The following is a 17,717-nucleotide window of genomic DNA, read 5'->3' on the forward strand; positions in this document are numbered from 1 at the left end:
AAACCGCCCCAACCCGCCCTTCACACCCCTTCTCCCACCCATGTGGTTAGTGATGTCCCTTCTGCGTCTTAGAATCATAAAATTTACAGTGCAATTCGGAGGCAATTCGGCCCATCGAGTCTGCGCCGGCCTTTACAAAGAGCACCCAACTGAAGCACACGTATCTACCCTATCCCCGTAACCCCCACATAACATTTTTGGGATACTAAAGGCAATTTATCATGGCCAATCCGCCTAACCTGCACCTCTTTGGACTGGGAGGAAACCGGAGCACTTGGAGAAAACCCACACAAACACGGGGAGAACGTGCAGACTCCGCACAGGCAGTGACACAGCCGGGAATCGAACTTGGGATCCTGGAGCTGTGAAGCAACTATGCTAACCACTATGCTACCGTGCTGCCCGTGCTGTCTCCTCAGGAAAAGCTGTCAGGAATAACTGTCAGGAGAGGGCCTAGACTGGCGGAGGGGTGCCAGACATAAGAATCCTCATCTCCTTCGAAGAGCGTGCCCTTTGGTGACTGGGGTGACTGTGGACAGGTCGGTCACCAACGCGGAGGCTGGCGGACGCTGCAGAAGTGAGGAACCACCAGGCCCCACCTGGACGACCTGTCAAACGTGAGTTGTTATTGCCTTACTGACCACATGTCCTTCCCTCCCACTGACAACATGTCCATTCTCCTGCAGGTCCTCCAGCCGACGATGCCAGCCAATCCCAGGCGGCACCCTCTCCTGACTCCGAGGAGGACACCTCGAGGGGAGCTCTGAGGATGCAACCATAGTCGCGGCACAGCTGTCATCCCCACCCTCCACCAGCGCAGATAAACACACCTCGGTGGGCATGTTAGTGGACAGGCTTTGGGGGCACAATTTGGTGAGCACCAAACTGTTGATGATGCACATCAGGTGGAGGCAGGACCCCTCAGGCTAGACAGCAGTCAGGTTCCAGCCTGATGCTGAGCCTGTGGTACAGAGGTACCCGGATTGAGACGATAGGGAGCAGTGGGAACATTCAGAGGGAGATCTCAGTGTCACTCCAGCAGATCCATAGCCACTTGGAGGAGTCCCAGAGGCCACGGGTGCAGGAGATGGCACCGGCAATGAGTGACACCAAGGCCAACCCTGCGAGGGTGACGACCACAGTGGAGAGCCTGGTGCACGACGTCGGCACCATGAGTGAAGGTGGCCAAGGTGCCGTGCTGTCGATGGCGGCCATGGCCGAGGGTCTCGGCAGAATGTCTGACTTGCTGGGGGATGTCACCAGGCCGACCTTGATGAGACTCTGAGATTCTCCCAGCCACTGAGGAGCATCGCTGAAGGTGTCGACACAATGGTGTCGACCGTGGGGACTGCCAGGCTGCCAGAGTCGGGGTTTGAATCAGCTGCCCCTCCATTCCAAGGTGAACCCCAGGGCCCTATGGGCACCGAGCGGGAGGAGGGGGCGGTGAGTGCCAACCCGGACCCGTCCCATGGAGTTGGGTTGTACAACACATGAAACACCTTTTCACACAACCATTATTTTTTTATTTAAAAAAAAAAATTTAGAGTACCCAATTATTTATTTTTTCCAATTAAGGGGCAATTTAGCGTGGCCAATCCACCTAACCTGCACATCGTTGGGTTGTGGGGTTGAAACCCACGCAGACACGGGGAGAATGTGCAAACTCCACACGGTGAGTGACGTAGGACCGGGATTCGAACCTGGGACCTCGGCGCCGTAGGCGGCAATGCTAACCATTGTGCCACATGCCACCCTTTCTCACAAGCATTATGATGTCTCTGTCACTTCTTTTGCAATGCAGGCTGATCTTTGAACCCTTGGCCCATCTCTCCAGGCATCCCCCCCTCCCTGTGGCGTTCAACCACCCTCTGGCCATGGGCATGTCCCTGGAGCTGTGTCCCATCCCCTGGGTATTCGGAGGTTGCGTTTGTGGTGTTGCCTCCCGCAGTGTTCAAGCACAGTGTCCAGGTATCAAGGTGTGATCAGGATGCTAGGCAATGACTCCCACATGCTACATGGCCCGCGCACCCACGGGAAACCAATTAGCATCTGCGAAGTGGTCACTTAACCACGATTGCCAATTACCTATTCGCAATAGCCTCAGGCACACGGCCAGAGGCTTCATCATTCAGTGTTACAGGTAGTAAGGGGTTGCTCCCGGAATGGGTACACACGATCCAGGGGTTGGCATGGTGGTGCCACGAGCGGTTGCACCCCCCAGCACAGCCTCCCACACCCCCTAAGGCGGCCCACCCCTGTGGAGGGTCCCCGACCCCCAGCCGAGGGTCCTCCACCGAGTCCTGCGGTGCCTTGCCCAGCACACCCTGGCTCATTGCCTGTGAGCAAAGATGGATACTCAGCTCCTCGACTCCCCACAGAAGCGTTTTTCAAAAGGAGTACTAATCAACGACAGCTTGCTGGGGAGGCCGATGAATCAGGGGAGGCAGTTGGATATGGGATGGGACCCGTTAATTGTATGGAAATGGGGCTTAAGTGGTGATAATTGGTTTCTCGCTACACCATGGCGAGATCCTGATTCCGCCTACGGGAGTGGGATGGTTGCACTGCAAACTGTTTGGTGCCTGGCGTAGATCTCGTTTTTGGCCTCTCCCACTATTGACTAGCCTTGTTTCGCTTCAGTCAGAGTTGGGAGAACAAGGCTGGGAGTCGAGCCCCCTAAAATGTGGGCTAAACCAGTGAGAAACTCCCCAGGGCCCAAGAAGATGACTAAAGGCGGGATTCTCCGTTTCGTCCGGCCGGCGACCGGAGAATCCCTCCCGAGGGCAATGGATTTTTACATTGTCAGCGTCCCGCCCGTGGCGTTCTTGCGGCGGCAGGGCAGGAGAATCCAGTCCTAAATGTCATTGATGTTATGGGCCAGGGTTTAGAGAACCCCAAAGTGTATCATGGAGTTCACCTGACCCACAACTTTTAATAGATTGTGGTTATGGGGAGCACACGGCCCACTCTACAGGTGTGGTACAGCGGAAATCGAAATGTATTTTTTTAAAGCAAAACAATGTTTATTCTATGAACTCAAGTTACCCTTTTGAAAACATACAGTGAGCATCTTAGCAACCATTAATTCAAATACAAACCCCCAAAGAATACAACACTAAGTAATCCTTAATAAATTCCCAAACAACATCCAGAAGGCAAAAGAAACACCTTTTAACAGAGGCACATCAGGTTTAAATTCACTCCTGAAAACATTCATAATTCTGAATTCACCAAATCATCAAGAGATAGTCTTTTCATGGCAGAGAGATCAACAGTACTCCTGCTTGGTCTGGCTTCAGCTCCAACACTGAAACGAAACCAAAAAAACACAGACACACCCAAGCTTTTCTCAAAGTGAAACTAAAAAGCAGAACCAGAGCTCAGCTCCACCCACACTCTGACATCACTGCAGTAACATGAGCAGTCAAGCATTTCTTAAAGTGACATTCTCATGACATCAAATAGCGGTGGGGAACCCGCTGGCAGAGCCAGTGGGAAACTCCCTGAAAACTCCCCACGAATAAACTTAGACAATTTTCTGGAGCTAAGGTGCTGAGGACTCGGGTTCGATCCTGGCCCCGGGTCACTGTCCATGTGGAGTTTGCACATTCTCCCCGTGGCCATGTGGGCTTTACCCCCACAACCCAAAGATGAGCAGGTTAGGTGGATTGGCCATGCTAAATTGTCCCTTGATTGGAAACAAATAATTAGATACTCTAAATTAAGAAAAAAACAGAAAAAGCTCTGGAGAATCACACCCTCAGTCACCTTTTTGGGCCCTGGGAAGTTTCTCATCGGTCTATCCCACAATGATGTGATTCAATGGCCTTGTTGCACTAGAGTGAGAGCGTGAGGAGGCTGGTGAATGGCAGGAGAGGTCAAAAATGAGAACTGCACCGGGCACCAAACCATTTGCGATGCAATCGGCACGCTCCCACAGACAAAATCGTGATCCTGCAGCAGCGTGGCGAGAAACCAAGGGTGCAATCCAACGGAAAAAGTTCCACCACTATCCAATGAAATTGCGAGCGCCGGGAAACGTGCAGCTTACTGCGCTCGCTCGGGGACTTTGTTCACTTTTGGGAGAATCACGACATTTGAATTTTTTTCAGCACTCGAAAGCTGAACTCAGAAATTGGGCCGCCATTTTGAAAGAGTGTCCTGATCTCGAAGTGAGCTTGTGGGCCCCCCCCCCCCCCCACCCATGAGCAATGTCGGCCCCCACACACATGAGCGTCACCCCACACACCCCCAAGTGAGGTTACCCCACTACGGGGTCTCTGGGTGTCCCCCCTCTTCAGGCTCCCCCACACCCCCTTCCAAGCCGCCACTTACAGGACCCCACCCGTGAACCCTAAAACTCCCTGAGGCCCCTACTTACCGGTCGTACACCCCGCCACCCTACAACCCGCCCCCCTCCCCACCCTCCTTTCATGGGCAAGGCCCCCTCAGTTTCTGAGCTTTGAAAATGACACCCTGGCACCGGGCAACCTTGCACTGCCACCTTGGTACCTGGGCAGTGCTCCTTCCAGCTTGGCAGTACCACATGGGCACCTTGGCAGTGTCAGTGCCAAGATGCCAGTTGGGCCGTGCCAAAGGGCTCATGGTCCAGGGGAAAGGCCAGTGGGCCACCCGGCACTGTTCCTGACCACCCATGGGTCTCCGATAGTCCGGAAGCCTCCCCAGACGTTGTTCCGCCTGATCCACATCTGTCTGGACCAGTGCTGAACAGCACCCAGCTGTGGCCTCACTGGGGAGGCTGGTAGTTCCAGGGTAAGTTCGCCAAAGTCAGTTTAAAACTGACTTGTGTGTGCGCCTTTGGCCCTGCACCTTTTTGGCATGTATCTGACTCCGATGCCTCGCGGGACTTGGGTCCCACGGGGGAAGGCTATTGGGAAACCCACGGGAGACCTCTCCCAGCATCCACCGGCCCCACCGTGCCCATCCAAATCACCACTTAGGCCCTATTTCCATACAATTAACGGGAGCCACCCCATATTCTTTATTTAAAAATAATTTTTATTCAAAATTTTTCACAGATTATCACAACAAAAAAATAGAACCCCCCGCCCCTTTACACAAATAATAAAACAACAAGAACAAAAGTGCATAAATAAACAAATAAATGTTAAACAGTAAACAATAGTGCATCCCCTACCAGACACAAACGCACCGATCCCCTTAAGGCAAATTTCACCTTCTCCAATTTAATAAACCCTGCCATGTCGTAATCCAGGATTCCATGCTTGGGGGCCTCACATCCTTCCACTGAAGCAGAATCCTTCGCCGGGCTACCAGGGACGCAAAGGCCAGAATACCACCCTACCCGCCAGGGAGAGCGGCAGCATATCCCACCTTTTGAACTCCTCCTCCATTTGCTCCACCAGCCTCGTTAAGTTGAGCTTATGCAAGGCCCCCCAGCTCCTAGCCACCTGAACCCCCAGGTATCTAAAACTTCTTTCTGCCCTTTTTAGCGGAAGCTCACCAATCCCCCTTTCCTGGTCTCCGGGGTGCACCACGAACAGCTCGCTCTTCCCCATGTTGAGCTTATACCCGGAGAAATCCCCAAACTCCCTTAGGATCCGCATCACCTCCGGCACTCCATCCACCGGGTCCGCCACATACAATAGCAGATCGTCCGCATACAACGATACCCGGTGCTCCTCCCCTCCCCGTACCAACCCCCTCCAGTTCCTAGACTCCCTCAAAGCCATTGCCAGGGGCTCAATCGCCAGTGCAAAGAGCAGGGGGGATAGAGGACACCCCTGCCTCGTCCTTCGGTATAGCCGGAAATATTCTGACCTCCTCCTGTTCGTGGCCACACTCGCCACCGGGGCCTCGTACAGCAACCTCACCCAACTGACGAACCCCTCCCCGAACCCAAACCTCCTCAACACCTCCCACAGGTACCCTCACTCCACCCTATCAAAGGCCTTCTCCGCGTCCATAGCTGCCACTATCTCCGCCTCCCCCTCCACCGCCGGCATCATAATTACATTCAGGAGCCTACGTACGTTGGTATTCAACTGCCTCCCTTTCACAAAACCCGTCTGATCCTCGTGTATGACCCCCGGAACACAGTCCTCAATCCTCATGGCCAATACCTTTGCTAGCAGTTTTGCATCCACATTAAGGAGTGAAATCGGCCGATACGATCCGCACTGTACAGGGTCCTTGTCCCGCTTCAGAATTAGAGAAATCAGCGCTCTAGACATCGTGGGAGGCAGGACCCCCCCCCTTGCCTCGTTGAACGTCCTTACCAGCAGCGGGCCCAACAGGTCCACGTACTTCCTATAGAATTCCACCGGGAACCCATCTGGCCCCGGTGCCTTCCCCGCCTGCATACTCCCACGTCCCGTGACCAGTTCCTCCAACCCAACCGGCGCCCTCAGCCCCGCCACCTGCCCCTCCTCTACCCTCGGGAACCTCAGCCGGTCCAGAAAGCGACCCATTCCCCCCCTCCTCCGATGGGGGCTCAGGCCGATACAGTCCCTCGTAAAAGTCCCTGAAGACCCCATTAACACCCACCGCACTTCGCACCGTGCTCCCCCCCTCCATCTCTAACTCCCCCGATCTCCCTCGCTGCCTCCTGCTTCCTAAGCTGGTGTGCCAGCATCCGGCTAGCCTTCGCTCCGTACTCGTACACCGCCCCTTGCGCCATCCTCCACTGCACCTCTGCCTTCCTGGTGGTCAACAGGTCAAACTCAGCCTGGAGGCTCCGTCGCTCCTTGAATAGTCCCTCCTCGGGGGCCTCTGAATACCTCCTATCCACCCTTACCATCTCCCCCACTAGCCTCTCTCTCTCCCTCCTCTCCTTCCCCTCTCTGTGGGCCCTAATGGAGATCAACTCACCCCTGATCACCGCCTTCAGCGCCTCCCGGACCACCCCTACCTGCACCTCCCCATTATCATTGGCCTCCAGGTACCTTTCTCTACACCCCCGGACCCGGCCGCTCACCTCCTCGTCCGCCAACAACCCCATCTCCAAACGCCACAGCGGGCGCTGGTCCCTCTCCTCCCCCAGCTCGAGGTCCACCCAATGCAGGGCATGGTCAGAGATGGCTATCGCCGAATACTCCGTGTCCTCCACCCTCAGAATCAGCACCCTGCTCATTACAAAAAAGTCAATCCGAGAGTAGGCCTTATGAACATGGGAGACGAATGAGAATTCCCCGGCCCCCGGCCTCGCAAACCTCCACGGATCCACTCCTCCCATCTGGTCCATAAACCCCCTCAGCACCTTGGCCGCCGCCAGCTGTCATAATGTACACCAGTATATCATGGTGCAGACACACACACACACCGATGGACACACAGCAAGACCAATCAACACACACAACACCGCAGCCAATCACCAGTTAGAGCACACGCACTATAAAGACAGAGGGCATCAGAGTTCCCGGTCATTCGGGATGCAGCCTCTCAGAAGGACAGAGCTTACAGCTTACAGCACAGATCTTCACCATGTGCTGAGTGCATAGACTGGTTAGGACAGGCATAGGTCTTTAGTTTAATCTAACATCGTGTTAACCCACAGTGAAAGTACGTTCAACAGTTTAGAACTTAATAAAATAGTGTTGCACTATTTTAAGTGTTGGTGGCCTGTATGTGTTCCACAGATCCAGAGCACCCAACACATCATGGTACCAGGAGTTGAGGGATATTAGAACTTCTTAGACCTACCTGCAAGGGATCTGTCTTCCACCAGCATACAGTCATCCTGCAAAATGGACAGTGTCCGCCCGCCGCCGCTCTGCATCACCGGTAACCTTGGGGCCAACTGGAAGATATTCAAACAACGTTTCCAGCTCTATCTTGAAGCCACAGACCGGGAGGATGCCTCAGACACCAGGAAGATCGCTCTCTTCCTATCCACGGCCGGGGAACATGCCATCCACATTTTCAATTCTCTCACCTTTGCTGATGGTGAAGATAAATCAAAATTCAAGACGGTCCTCCTTAAGTTTGACAGTCACTGCGACATCGAGGTGAATGAAAGTTTCGAGCGCTATGTATTCCAACAGCGTTTTCAGGGTAAGGATGAACCATTCCAGCCCTTTCTCACCCACCTCTGCATCCTTGCGCAGTCCTGTAATTATGGGCCCACCTCCAACTCCATGATACGCGACCAGATCGTTTTTGGTGTTCAGTCGGACCCCCTACGCCAGCAGCTCCTCAAGGTAAAGCAGCTCACACTAATGGCTGCCATCAAGACCTGCGTGCTACACGAACACGCCACTCGTCGGTATTCCCACATCCAAGCGGCTGAAACGGCGCGGCAAGGTCCCCACGAGGCAGAACGGGTCCAAGCAATCGAGCAACTCCAGGGCCTCAGCCTGGATGAGGGCGGGCATTTCGCGCGCTTTTCGCGGACTCCCGCACTTGTGCGCACCGAACGAGGGGACGTCGACGTCGACAAATGTACTGCGCAGGCGTGCACCATGTACGACCGCACTGCGCATGCGCGGTGGCGTAGCGAACGTACTGACGCTACAACGTGCAGCAACTGTGGCCCCACCCACTTAAAGAGGCAATGTCCTGCCAAATCCCGACGATGCCTGCGATGTGGCAAACTTGGCCACCATGCTGCTCTTTGCAGATCAGCTCAGCCTGCCAACTCTCGTCGCTCCAGCCAGCCTCGCAGGAATGTCCGGGCCATTCAATCCACGGTCACCGAGTCCGATTTGGACCTGCTACCCGATATTGACACCGAGGACCCGAAGGCGCCTTTTCGAGTCGGTATCATTACAAAAAACAGGGTGTCCCCGAAGCAAAGAATCCAGCCTCTATCGGTATACAGCATCGATCCGGACGATGAGTGGTGTGCCACCCTTACGGTCAACCAGAATTCGTCGCCCACCTCAGAGACTAAATTTATGAACTTTTTGAATTTATGGACTCTCTGAATTGTTTCTTTGCTTTGTTTGATCGTTTCCCTGGTTTGTATATCGTGTTGATCTCGGTACTCTTGTTGCATACTGCTTCTCTGCACCAGGCACCTTCCCATGTAAATTGCTTAGTTCTCATGTACGTAGTCCTGTAAATATGTCTTCGCACCCCACACGTAGTTAGGAACATTCTCACCACACATTATTTATTGCCCCACACACATTTTTTTATAAAGGGGGGATGTCATAATATACACCAGTATATCATGGTGCAGACACACACACAGATGGACACACAGCAAGACCAATCAACACACACAACAACGCAGCCAATCACCAGTTAGAGCGCACGCACTATAAAGACAGGGGGCATCAGAGTTCCCGCTCATTCGAGATGCAGCCTCCTAGTAGGACAGAGCTCACAGCTTACAGCACAGATCTTCACCATGTGCTGAGTGCATAGACTGGTTAGGACAGGCATAGGTCTTTAGTTCAATCTAATATCATGTTAACCCACAGTGAAAGTTTGTTCAACAGTTTCTAACTTAATAAAATAGTGTTGCACTATTTCAAGTGTTGGTGGCCTGTATGTGTTCCATGGATCCAGAGCACCCAACACATCACCGGCCTCCTGCCCATCCTAGACCTCGAGCGATCCAATGCCGGATCCAGCACCGTGTTGAAGTCCCCCCCCCATTATCAAGCCCCCTGTCTCCAAGTCCGGGATCCTGCCCAACATGCGCTGCATGAACCCCGCATCATCCCAGTTCGGGGCGTATACATTTACCAAGACCACCCACACCCCCTGCAGCTTACCACTCACCATCACTTACCTACCTCCATTGTCTGCCACGATGCTCAACGCCTCAAACGACACCCGCTTCCCCACCAAAATCGCCACCCCCCCCCCACACCCGATTTTTTTCATCCAGCCCCATATGGAACACCTGCCCTACCCACCCCTTTCTTAGCCTTACCTGATCTGCCACCCGCAGATGCATTTCCTGGAGCATGACCACATCTGCCTTCAGCCCCTTCAGGTATGCTAAAACACGGGCCCGTTTGACCGGCCCATTCAGGCCTCTTACATTCCAGGTTATCAGTCGGATCGGGGGGCTGCCTGCCGTACCCCCACCCCCCTTGCCGAATAGCCATAACCCTTTCTAGGCCCGTGCCCCCCCCGCACTTCCCGTTCCCCCCAACGGCAGACCCCCGCCCCGACCTCCTCTACAGACTCCAGCTCCCTCTTGGCCATTCCAGCAGCAACCCGGTCCCCCCCCCCCCCCCCCCCCCCCCGCCCCCCCCCCCCCCCCCCCCCCCACGCAGCTAGGTCTCCCCCTAGCCGCATTGCTCCCCCCATTGCACTCCCGTGAGTCAGCCGACTCCTGCTGACCCCGGCCACTCCCGCCGCTCCATCGACCCCCCCAGTGTGGGAGTCTCCCCTCTCACCTCCTGTCCGTCAACGGGCTCCCCCCTCCCCCCCGACCCCATCCCTTTCCAGCACTGGCCCCGCCCCTTTCCACCCTTAACGCAGGAAAAAGCCCGCGCTTTACACCCACCCGACACCGCCTCCTCTGGCGCAGCTCCCTTTCCAGGCCCAGTCCCAATTCCCCCGGCTCGGGCCTCCCCCCCCATGGGGCCCCATCTACATTTCCAGCCCCCGACGCCCACAGACTTTTACCTGCCCCCCCCTACAAACCCACCCGACAGACAGAGAAGAAACATTGTCCAAACAACCGCACAATCCCCCCAAAACACGACACAACAGTCCCAACCATCCCCCATCAGCATCCCCTCACCCCAGCCCTCAATCCGAGTCCAGCATTTCGGCCTGAATAAAGGTCCACGCCTCCTCCGGCGTCTCGAAGTAATGGTGACGGTCCCTGTAGGTGACCCACAGTTGCGCCGGCTGCAACATGCCGAACTTCACCCCTCTTCGATGCAGCACCGCCTTAGCCCGATTGTACTCGACCATCTTCTTAGCCACCTCCGCGCTCCAGTCCTGATAAATCCAGACCTCTGTGTTCTCTCACCTGCTGCTCCGCTCCCTCTTGGCCCACCTTAAGACACAGTCTCTGTCCACGAAACGGTGGAACCGCACCAGCACCGCCCGCGGCTGCTCGCTGGGCTTGGGCCTCCTTGCCAGCACTCGATGGGCCCCCTCCAGCTCCAGGGGCCCCTGGAAGGCCCCCGTGCCTGTCAGCGTGTTCAACATGGTGACCACGTAGGTTCTGACATCCGATCCTTCCAGCCCCTCCGGGAGACCCAGAATCCGCAGATTCTTTCTTCTCGACCGGTTCTCCATGTCCTCGAACTTCGCCTGCCATTTCTTATGGAGCGCTTCGTGCGCCTCCACCTTCACCGCCAGGCCCAAGATCTCGTCCTCATTCTCCGAGACCTTTTGCCGGACCTCCCGGATCGCCGCCCCTTGGGCCGTCTGAGTCTCAAGCAGCTTGTCAATTGACGCCTTCATCGGCTCCAGCAGCTCTGCCTTCAGCTGCGTGAAGCAGCACTGGAGAAACTCCTGCTGCTCCTGTGACCACTGCGCCCACGCTGCCTGCTCTCCACCCGCCGCCATCTTGGTCTTCCTCCCTCGCACCTTTCTCTGCTCCAATTCCACTTTTTTCACCGCTCCACTCCTGGTCCAATCCATACAGTGCCGGGGGAATATTGCTGTCCCCTTCCCACACTGGGAATCGTCGAAAAAGTACCGTTGCGGGCCCTAAAAAGAGCCCAAAAGTCCGTTTCTAGCGAGAGCTGTCGAACGTGCGACTTAGCTCCGCATAGCCGCAACCAGAATCTGCCACCCCATATTCAATGGACTCCCATGATCCAGCCCCCTCCCCAGCAAGTGGTCACGCTGGCACCGATTAGTACTCCTTTTGAAAAACGTGTACCTGGCAGTAGGGCTGCTGCGGGGAGCCGAGGAGATGAGAAGCCACCTTCACTCACAGGCAATATGCCCAGGGGCACTGGGCTTGGTTTCCATGTGCTCTGAGAGGGTTGGGGGCAACCTGACTGGGGGCAACCGGGTAGGGGGGCCCACCCTCAATTGGTGTGGTCTGCCGGGGGGGTCAGAGTTGGGGGGTGGAGGGGCTGATCTGCTGGTGGGGGAGGGGGGGGGGAGAGAGAGAGGGGGGGGGAGGGCGGCAACCACGCGTGGCTCCGCCATGCCAATCCCTGGATCATGCGTACAGTTCTGGGGGCAACCCTTGTCCATGCCCATCTGTCCTACCAACTACCCATAACCCCTATTGACCGCAGAGGCCTCTGGCCTTGTGGCTGAAGGCTATTGCTAATTGGGATCTAGCAATCGTAGTTAAGTGAGCATTTCACACAACCCAAGTGGATTCCCATGGGTGGGTGGGCCATTTAGCATGTGGGAGTTATTGCCTAGCATCCCAATCAGACCGTGATGCCTGTACACTGTGGGAGGGAACACCATGGGCACAGCAGACAGCACCCGACCACCCAGGGGCTGGGCTCAAGCCCTGGGGTCATGTCTACGGCCAGAGTGCAACGGCAAGGGACCAGGGGCTGGTCCAGATATCATTTTGTATGGGTGTTAGGGGTATCGGGTCTGGGGTCAGGTGAGCGGGGTCCCCTCTCCAGCCGGGTGTGCATGGGCAGGGCATTCTGGGTGTGGGGGAGTGAGGATCAATGAGGGAATGTAGGGTCCCGGGTGGAAGGCATCGCTGTTTGTCAGTCTGACACCCCTCCCAATTCCTTACAGTGAGGATGATATTTTGGACCATGTGGAACTTGCCCTAGTGGCAGGCCGGGGGCTGGAGACAGCAGCATCGACAGAGGCTCGAGGCGGAAGTCCATGTACCAGATCCTGTCCTACACCCTGAGGACCCAACCGCCCATCAGGCCAGGATGAGACCCAGAGGGGGAGGCCAACGACGGCCCAAGATGTGCAAGTGTCACTGGTCCTTCGTGAAAATAACGAACAGTGCAGAAGCTCCGCCCCAACAAGCAGGTGGTGCGGCATCTCTGCCATGTCCATGCAGACTTGGCACCACGTGGAGGATGAGAACACCCGCTGTCCGTGACCGTAAAGGTCACCACATCCCTAAACCTTTATGCCTCGGGATCATTCTAAGGCTCCAGCGGGGACCTGTGTGATGTCTCTCAATCTATAGCCCACAGATGCATCCGACAGGTCACGATGCCCTATTTGCCCGGGCAGAAGATTATGTAAACTTTGACATGGACCAAGCCCAACCGGATGCCTGGGCAACAGGATTCTCCACCAGCGCCAGGATGCCCAGGTCCAGGGGTGTTAGACTACACGCATGTCGCCTAGCATGCATCACGCCATCCAGGAGTGCCCTTCGTTAACAGGAAGAGGTTCCCGGCCCTAAATATCAAGCTCATGTGTGATCACCACATGAAGATCAAACACGTGTGTGCATGCTTCCCAGGGAGTGTGCACGACAGCTACATCCTGGGCAGTCAGACATCACCGGCCTCTTGGAGGACCACCCCAGGATGTCTGGTTGGCTCTTGGGGGATAAGGGGTACACGCTGAGTGTGATGATAAGTAGATTGTCATCTGTATTATCATTTGTATGTAAATAATAATATATGTATAACTGCTGTAGTTCCACCATCCGACCACCAAGTGGTGTGAGTATGCAGACACGTGATCCAGACATGCCATGTGTTCCTGAAGAAGGTGTTAGTAAGGAGTTGGTAGCAGTCACATATTAGAGTAGCTCTGTGGTATCTTAGTGTAAGTTAGAGTTAGACCATTATTTCCAACTGTATTAATCTTAGACATTTTAGTAATTCGTTAGTGTAGTGTTAGTAATAAATAGCTTTGTTTAGAAAACAAAGTCTAATGTTCTTTGTTCACACTACATATCAAGATTCAACATCATCCAATCAAAGAACATTACACCGAGGACCTGGTTAATGATGCCAGTTTGGAGACCGGAGACCAATGTGGAGACCCGATACAACGAGGCCCATATGGCGGCCCGGGCTGTCATTGACTAGTGCATTGGACTGCTCAAAATGCAGTTCCGATGCTTCGACCGCTCCAGCGGTGCCCTGCAGTACACCCCTAGGAGGGTCGCTGCTTTATGGTGGTCTACTCTGTCCCACACAACCTGGCGCAGCAGCGGCCGACGTCCTGGAGGTGGAGGTTGAGGAACATGTGGCCACCTCTGAGGAGGATGATGATGAGCTGGCACCAGACCAGCGGGGGCTGTAGGATGATCCCGAGGAGGAACAAGAGGGCCAGCCAGAGGCAGGAGGACAGGCTGCAGTGGTGAGGGTCCCACAAGCCCTGAGAGTCGTGGAGGGCTCATACTCACCCACTTCACATAGGACATGGCCTGGTCCGTCAACGCCTGCCTGCTGAGTGCTCACTCATACCCATCACCTGTACACGGTGTGCCCGGGGTGGGGGCAGGACCTCCATGCCTGTGGGGAGATGGGGCAAGGGGTCGAAGGTCAGCTCACATTGCGGAAGAAAGTGCCAGTCGCTTGATCTTGGTTTCGGACAATGCTCGGCACAACATCGAGGGCCGAAGGGCCTGTTCTGTGCTGTATTGTTCTGTGTTCTATGTCACACTGGTTGTGATGAAGGATTTTCAATGTAGAACACAAGTGTCCACCACTGCCCCACTCTCCCAGTGGTGTCGCCCCACTCTTCCCCACCCCAACGCAGGCTCTCCCCCCCTTACCTCTACCTACCCTCCTCTTCCCTCCATTCCCCAAGTGCCCTCTCAATGATCCTCGATGTGCTTAACTTTCCTTGCTCTACCACTGCATCTAGGTGCATTCCATAGATACACATCAGAGGTGGGGGCAGTCAGCTATTTACCATATCCTGCCCTGGTGGGTGTCCTTTGGGGGCTCTGGGGCTGGGGTCCCCAGCTCACTTGACGGTGGCACACGCACAGCTGTGCCACCCTGTCCTGGGTGCCGACTTCGAGATGCGGCATTGTCAGAGGGTTGATACTCCTGGGAGCTGGTGGCTACCATCACCACTCCATGCAATGGGTCCGGGTTGGCACCTAGTGCCACCTCCTCCCGGTCGGTGCCCATAGGACCCTGGGGTTGACCTCGGGACGCAGAGGCATCTGGATTGAGGCCCGGCTGCCCCTGCGTTATCTGGCTCTGCCAGCCCTGGCCGCTCCCCAGTGTCAGCGTCCTCGGCGATGCTCCTCAGCGACTGGGACAATGCTCTGCAGCGCCTCGGCAATGCCCACCTGTGACTGGGACAAACTCCGCAACGCCTCTGCTACTCCTAACTGGGACCAGGACAATTCCCGCAGAACTTTCTCAAAGTCAGCCTGGCACTGGGTCACATCCCCAGCGAGTCGGACATTCTGCCGAAACTCTCAGCCATGTCCGTCATCAACTGCGCGATGCCTTGGACACCTTCACCCATGCTGCTGGTGCCGTGCACCAGGCCCTTCACTGTGGTCGCCACCCTAGCAGTGTTGGCCTCAGTGCCACGCATTTCCGGCGCCATCACTTATGCCTGTAGCCTCTGGGACTCCTCCAATTGCTATGAACCTGCTGAAGTGTCGCTGATATCCCCCTCTGAATGTCCCGGCTGCTCCCTAACGCCTGCATAAGCTCCGGGTAAACCTGTCCCAGAGACTCAGCATCAGACTGGGACCCAGCTGGGTCCTCGGATCCAGCAGACTTCCCGACTGCTGTCTTGCCTGGGCGTTCCTGCCTCCACCTGATGTGCATCGGCAATTGTGTGGTGCTCACCAGATTGTGCCCCAAAAGCCTGACCACGACCATTGCCCACCAAGGTGTGTGTCTCTGCAATGGAATGCGGCAGAGGGTGAGATAACAGTTGTGTCGCATCTATGGTGGCATCCTCAGAGCTCTCATAGAACATAGAACACAGAAACTACCACATTGTACAGGCCCTTCAGCCCACGATGTTGTGCCGACCATTTATCCTAATCTAAGATCAACCTAACCTACACCCCTTCAATCTACTGCTGTCCATGTGCCTCTCCAAGAGTCACTTAAATGTCCCTAATGACTCTGACTCCACCACCTCTGCTGGCAGTGCATTCCAGGCACCCACCACTCTCGGTGTAAAGAACCTACCTCTGACATCTCCCCTATACCTTCCTCCAATCACCTTAAAATTGAGTCCCCTCGTGACAGCTATTTCCACCATGGGGAAAAGTCTCTAGCTATCCACTCTATCCATGCCTCTCATCACCTTGTACACCTCTACCAAGTCACCTCTCTTCCTTCTTCGCTCCAGTGAGAAAAGCCCTAGCTCCATCAACCTTTCTTTATAAGACATGCCCTCCAGTCCAGGCAGCATCCTGGTAAATCTCCTCTGTACCCTCTCCAAAGCATCCACATCCTTCCTATAATGAGGCGACCAGAACTGGACACAATATTCCAAGTGTGGTCTAACCAGGGTTTTACAAAGCTGCAGCAAAACCTCGCGGCTCTTAAACTCAATCGCTCTGTTAATGACAGCCAACACACCATACGCCTTCTTAACAACCCTATCAACCTGGGTGGTGTTGCTCTATTAATAATGTTGGTGAACCACAAGCCTTCCCTTATATTGATCAAATGACCACACAACCAGTTAATTAGTTCAAAAGATGGTTTATTTACATACACAAGAGTTATCTCGACATGCAAACACAATATCTGCTACGAGTTAAACTACACCTATCAGCTACAATAAGACACTTAACTTCAGGGCGACCGGCACTGTGCAAATGGATAAGACCTTTATCTGGATTTCACTTGGCTGGTTCAAAGAGAGTAGCTCTGTCTCTGCTGGGCTCATCCATCCGGTAGCGATCGTTGGTCTTGAACTTGGCTGGCTGTTCCTGCTACGATTGGGTAGGCACAGGCCGGATCCAAAAGAGACAAAACACATGGCTGTGACCTCTTATATCCCTCTGGGATTTCACGCTCTTTGGGGCGCTCCTTAACCTTGGACACAATAGTTCGACAGGGCTCTGATCACTGTCTTCGATTTCGGCCAATAAATGGGCGGGTGCCTTGGTAGCTGGGTGGGTCCTTAGCGGTCATTGACCTTGGCAGTTTTGCTTTCTGAGTAAGGGGAGTGGCGCCGATCAGTCTGTGGCTGTACAGGTTGTTTGATTGGAGTTCTATTGTCCTGGGAAAATGGGCCATTAAAATGCAAACGAGCGGGGGGTTTCGGTCAGGTCTGGTTACCTGTGTTTCAGATACACATAGACTCTGTATCTGTCTGAGTCCTGGGTTGGCCATAATTCCCATGGTCCTTCGTAGGTGGCCATCTTAGATGGCTACATTGGCAACTTTGAGGGATCTATGTATGTGAACCTCAAGATCCCTCTGTTCCTCCACACTTCCAAGAATCCTGCCTTTAACCCTGTATTCAGCATTCAAATTCGACCTTCCAAAATGAATTACTTCACATTTACCGAGGTTGAACTCCATCTGCCACTTCTCAGCCCAGCTCTGCATCCTGTCAATGTCCTGTTGGAACCTACAACAGCCCTCAACACTATCTACAACTCTCCCAATCTTCGTGTCATCGGCAAACTTACTAACCCACCCTTCCATTTCCTCATCAAAGCCATTTGTAAAAACCACAAAGGGCAGAGGTCCCAGAACAAATCCCTGCGGCACACCACTGGTCACCGACCTCCAGGCAGAATACTTTCCATCCACTACCATTCGCTGTCTTCTTTCGGCCAGCCAATTCTGTATCCAGGCAGCCAAATTTCCCTGTATCCCATGCCCCCTGGTTTTCTGAATGAGCCTACCATGGGGAACCTTATCAAATGCCTTACTGAAATCCATATACACCACATCCACTGCCCGACC

The 17,717-nt window shown here is 54.6% G+C and overlaps 1 protein-coding gene across 1 annotated transcript in view; it reads right to left on the bottom strand.

Moving 5' to 3' along the window:
• Window positions 1-17,717, bottom strand: part of LOC140387085 (uncharacterized) — a 126,949-nt gene that overhangs the window by 108,786 nt on the left and 446 nt on the right. The gene's annotated exons all lie outside the window — the stretch shown is intronic.

The sequence above is a fragment of the Scyliorhinus torazame genome, chromosome 12 (genome assembly GCF_047496885.1).
Source record: "Scyliorhinus torazame isolate Kashiwa2021f chromosome 12, sScyTor2.1, whole genome shotgun sequence".
NCBI lineage: Eukaryota > Metazoa > Chordata > Chondrichthyes > Carcharhiniformes > Scyliorhinidae > Scyliorhinus > Scyliorhinus torazame.